Source organism: Urocitellus parryii, chromosome 6, assembly GCF_045843805.1.
Source record: "Urocitellus parryii isolate mUroPar1 chromosome 6, mUroPar1.hap1, whole genome shotgun sequence".
Lineage (NCBI taxonomy): Eukaryota > Metazoa > Chordata > Mammalia > Rodentia > Sciuridae > Urocitellus > Urocitellus parryii.
Window position 1 is genome coordinate 199236616 of NC_135536.1, and position 5705 is coordinate 199242320.

The following is a 5705-nucleotide window of genomic DNA, read 5'->3' on the forward strand; positions in this document are numbered from 1 at the left end:
GAATTTGGTACCTGTTGGTGAGTTAAGTTTCTATGAGCCCAGTCTAGCTTTTCCACTGACTTACATCTTCATTTAAGAAATCCCGAATTTTGAATTTGTTAATCTATAATAAATAGCACCTTCCATTTTAGAATCAAGTGCTTTATAGCTTCTGCTAAATAGTTCATTGTCCATGAACATTAAAATGCATTAAAATGATGATGAAGATGAAGACAGAATAAAAGGAAATGGGTTTTATTGTAATAATGCATCCATGCCCCCCATTCCCCGCAGTAGTACTGTGGATTGAGCCCAGTGTGCATCCTAGATAAGTGCTCCACCACTGAGCAACATCCCCAGTTCTTTTTTATTTTGAGACATGATCTTGCCCAGGTTGGTCTCAACTTGCAGTTCTCCTTCCTCAGTCTCCCAAGTAGCTGGGATTACAGGTGTGGGCCATCTTGTCTGGTTCCTCTCCTCTTTCAGCATTAGGTAATGAATACCTGCCACTTAGGCAGTACTTTAAGGCAGCTGGTACACAGTGGGTAGTGGTGGTGGGTGGCCCAGGGACTACTGACCCTGGATTCATGGAAGCTGCTGGTGCCTAGTGCGATGGCGGGTCAGGTAGGCAGTCACTACCTCTGTTGAACTTCAGCAGCAGTTTCCCTGTGGTAGGATGTCAGGATGGAAAGCTGGAGATTGAGCCGCCCTGAGATAGAGACCACCCAGGCCCTACCACCTCTTGCCCTTCCTCTAGACCCAGCCCTTCCCAGGCCCTGCCCCTTCTCCAGACCTGCCCTTCCTCTAAGCCCCACCATATCCAGGCCCCTCTTCTAAGATAACCCCTCCACTCTCCCTGGGCTAGGATGAGTAGCCAGCCCACTGCTACCAGTCGGCAGTATGTTTGCAGCTGTGTACAAAACAATGTCTGTCGTACAAACATTGATATCCTGCATTGGATAAATTTTTTTTCTTTTTTTTTTAAAGAGAGTGAGAGAATTTTTTTTTAATATTTATTTTTTAGTTCTCGGCGGACACAACATCTTTGTTTTGTATGTGGTGCTGAGGATCAAACCCGGGCCGCACGCAAGCCAGGCGAGCGTGCTACTGCTTGAGCCACAACCCCAGTCCCGCGGATAAAATTTCTTGACTGTATCAGGCTTTGGAATATTATAAAATGAATTTAGGAAAGTCACCTATTTTCTCTTTTCTTTAGATCATGGACACTTGAAATAAAATCCAAATTTGTTAAAGGTGACAGTTCATGAGACCCAGTGACCCTGGGGTCTTTTCTAGTGGGAGATCTCTAAGCACCCGTTTAAGCTTTTCTATGCTAATTGATTGATTTATAGTCTTATTGTAGAGTCCTGTTGCAATGTCTGTACTTACTAGGAAATCTCCCATCTCCTCCAGGTTTCCGGTTCCATGCAGTAGGTTTCTTCCTCTGTGCAACTTTTATTTGTTCTTTCTAGATAGAAATGTTAGTAGAGTGCATTTTGACATATTATACATATATGAAGTATAACTTATTTTAGTTTGGATCCCATTCTTGCCATTGTACAAGATGTGGAGTTTCACTGGTTGTGTATTCATATATAAACATACAAAAATCATGTCCAATTTATTCTACCGTCTTCTCTATTCCCAGCTTCCTTCCCTTATCTTTCCCTTTGTCTAATCCAGTGAATATCTAATCTTCTCTCCTCCTGCCTTATTGTGAATGTCATCCACATTATCAGAGAGAGCATTTGGTCTTTGTTTCTTGGAGTTGGCTTATTTCAGTTACCATGGTAGTCTCCAGTTCCATTCATTTACCAGCAAATGCCATAATTTCATTCTTTTTTATGGCTAACATTCCGTTGTATATATTTACCACATTTTCTTTTTTTTAAATTTATTTTTTAGTTTTAGGTGGACACAATGTCTTTATTTTCTTTTATATGGTGCTGAGGATCAAACCCAGTGCCTCACACATGCCAGGTGAGTGTGCTACCACTTGAGCCACAACCTGAGCCCCTTACCACATTTTCTTAATCTATTCATCAGTTGAAGGACATCTAGGTACTATTGAACTTTTAATTTATCCTCTTTCTAGTTTTCTACAGAATTCTTAATCTTTCTGCTGTTTTCATCAACATTATTTTAAAAATACTTTTAGTTTACTTTGTTTTTGATTGAGAGAATTATCTTGTTTGAACTTTTTCATGGTAATGTTAAATTATTTTAATTAATTTCCATTTATTAAGATATCTCTGGGGGCTGTGTGTGCATTTGGGTGGCAGAGCAGTTGCCTAGCACGTGAGAGGTCCTGGGTTGGATCCCAGCACCACAGACCCGCACACACAGATGACATCTTTGACAGGACTCAAGCGTCAGAGGTATCCAGAGGCATGGTTAAAGGGATCACATATATACATATACACATACATCACAATACCCCTTCCAGATTTGGATGTAATTATTCAAAGCAAAAATTTCAAATCAGTTTTAGAAAACAGAAGCAGGATGGTGGATGGTGATCTTTTAATATTAACTATTGATAGTTCATGGTACTTAAAACCATTGTAGATGAAATTTCCTTAGGACTCAAATCATTAGGTATGTAAGAGACAAGTCAGTATGTAGGAGACAAGTCTGCTTTTTGTAATTCAGATACTGAAGCAGACCAGTTACCTCCACCTAAAAGACCCTTGCCATAATTAAACTTCTTTTGTCAGAATGATATTTACAAAGAATGTCGGCAGGGTTTCTGCCAAGGGCATTGTGATTTGAAGCTTTCTCAACTTATAAGTGCCAGGTTTGCAGAAAAAAGGTGTGACAGGGCCTGTCTTAAAGAAAGCTTGTTGCTATGCAAAAGATACTATCTCTGTTTTCCTGGTAAAAAGCTATCAAAACCTCTGTCTAGCCTAAGAATATGGGACAAAGGGTAACTGTTTTGTACCCACCCACTGACATGTAACCATCCCACTGAATATAAAGTTTAAAGAATTTCCAGACTTGGGGGCCAGATATTTTTAGGCATTAGCCCTTCTAGACCACTGCAACTTAAAAAACCCTGCTTCCTGAAAATTCCTTGGGGGTCCAGCCTCATCTATACTATATCAATACATTTACTAAAAATAAACTTTTTTTTTTTTTTTTTTTTTTTTTTTTTTAAGCAGTGTGTGTCTTTATTGCCCAGGCAGTGCTTCACGGGCTTGTAGGGATGGACAACTCGCCCAGGTAGTGGCCGATCATCTTGGTCTTGATCTCCACCTGGTTGAAGGTCTTGCCATTGTAGATGCCAGCCATGCTGCCCACCATTTCAGGCAGAATTATCATGTCCCTTAGGTGTGACTTCACCACCTCTGGCTTCTCCATCGGGGGTTCCTCCTTTTTGGCCTTGCACAGGCGCTTCAGCACCGAGTGCTGCTTCCTCTGCAGGCTCCGGTTCAGCCTCTGCTGGCCTGCCCTGTACAGCTGCATCAGCTGCTCCTAGGACATGTCCAGCAGCTGGTCAAGGTCCCCACTGCGGTAGGTGAACTTGCTAGGTCTGCTTCTTCTTCTGCTCCACTTCCGCCATCTTGCCTGCTCTGCGGATAAAAATAAACATTTTTAGACAGACACTTTCTTTTCTACTTGTCAAATTTAGGAAGCATCTTCATGTGTCTTATGATACTGCTGGTTATTGGTGACGAGTCCTGCTTCCTCACATGTTGAAGTATAGCATTAGAGAAGCACGCCAAGGCAAACAGGGTTTATTTAAAAAGGGGATAACATAGACTTCTCCCAGGAGGGAGAGGGGGCCATAGCTTATGTCGTGATATCCCAAGAAGTGAGAGCATTCTGCCTTTTTTGTTATATGTCCTAGGCTTCCTTTGTTCTCCTGCTCTCTTCCCCTTATCTCTCTTTCCTGTGTAAATGACTTGGCCCAGGAGATGCTGTGGTAGAATGGCCAAAGGTGAGAAGCAGATGGACAGGAGAGGCCAAGGTGGAGTGATCTGGGCAGCTTCAGTAGCAGTTTCTCCGTGGTAGGATGTCAGGATGGAAAGCTGAAGATTGAGCCGCCCTGAGCTAGAGACCACCAAGGCTGCTGCTTCTTACCATCTATGGTCCCTCTTGCCCTTCCTTTAGACCCAACCCTTCTCCAGGCCCTGCCCCTTCTCCAGACCTTCCCCTCCTGCAAGCCCTGCCTTACATTAACAACTGGCACATTGTCTTCCAAAGTGTCTGTGCCACATGTTCTACAAGCAGTGTACAAGACTACTGATCTCTTGCATCCTGCAGCTGTTGGTGTACTGACACTTCTTAGAGTTTAGCAGTTCTAATAGCTTTGCCATGCTACCTCATTATTGTTTTGTCATTCCCTAATGATATGTGATGCTGAGCATCACTTTGTATAATAACCTTTTGGCCATCTTTATATTTCCTTTGGTCAGGTGTCTGTTAAGATATTTACTTTTTTTGTTGTAGTAGGGATGAACCTGGAGGCACTTAACCACTGAGCCACATTACCAGCCCTTTTTATTTTTTTGAGACAAGATTTCACCAAGTTGTTTAGAGGCTTGCTAAGTTTCTGAGGCTGGCCTCAAATTTGCAATCCTCCTGCCTCAGCCTTTTGAGCAATTGGGATTGTTGGCATGCAACACTGAACTTGGTAAAATTTAATTTTATAAAGTCCATGTTATCAATATTTTTATTCTGTCAATTGGTATTGTGAGTTAAAACTCATCACCAAGGGCTGGGGAGTTAGCTCAGTAATAGAGAGCTGTCTGATGTGTGTGAGGCCGTACGTTCAATCCCAAGGACTAGAAAACACACACACACACACACACACACACACACACACACATCACTAAGTCTAAGTTTACATAGATTACATAGATTTTCTTCTGTTTCCTTTTAGAATTTTTTAGTTTTCTCAAATGTTAGTCAAAAGACTATTATGAGTTAATTTTTATGGACATTTCAGTTTGCCTATATTTATTTCAATATAGTTTCCAAAAATTTGTTCAACCACTACTTTTTTAAAAATCATGAATCAATGGGTTTCATTTCAGTTTATCTTTCTAAAATCATTGTCTTGAATAATCTAGATACACTACTGAATTTCGTCCAGTTCTCAGGATGGCCAGGAGGGGGCACATACACTGCCTTCTGTGCTGAGTCCCAACAGCCACCAGAGGGCGAGCTGCCTTCCTGGACCCCATACTGATATGGTGGGGTGATGATGCTAATGTGTTATCCACATGCAGCCTCTAATGCTAGTGCATTATATATAGTAGCTTTTGATACTAAGGTGTCCACATGTGGCCTTTGATACTAATATAGTGTCCACAGAGTGGCCATATGGTTTTTAATATTAACATGATGTTCCCACTGTGGCCTGTAATATTAATGTAATATTCACACTGTGTGGGCTGGAGATGTGGCTCAGCGGTAGCGCGCTCGCCTGGCATGCGTGCGGCCCGGGTTCGATCCCCAGCACCACATACCAACAAAGATGTTGTGTCCGCCGAGAACTAAAAAATAAATATTAAAAATTCTCTCTCTCTCTCTCTCTCTCTCCTCTCACTCTCTCTTTAAAAAAAAAAAAAAGTATAATTTGAAAAAAAAAATTCACACTGTGGCCTCTAACGCCAATATAATATTCATGTGATGGCCTTTTTCTTTTTCTTTTTTTTTTTTGGGGGGGGTACTGGGAATTGAACTCAGGGCACTCAACCACTAAGTCACATCCCCAGCCC

At 41.7% G+C, this 5705-nt stretch overlaps 1 pseudogene; it reads right to left on the reverse strand.

Moving 5' to 3' along the window:
• Nucleotides 1-3168: 3168 nt before the first annotated feature.
• On the reverse strand, nucleotides 3169-3541 carry LOC113200165 (small ribosomal subunit protein uS19 pseudogene; annotated as a pseudogene).
• Nucleotides 3542-5705: the final 2164 nt, after the last annotated feature.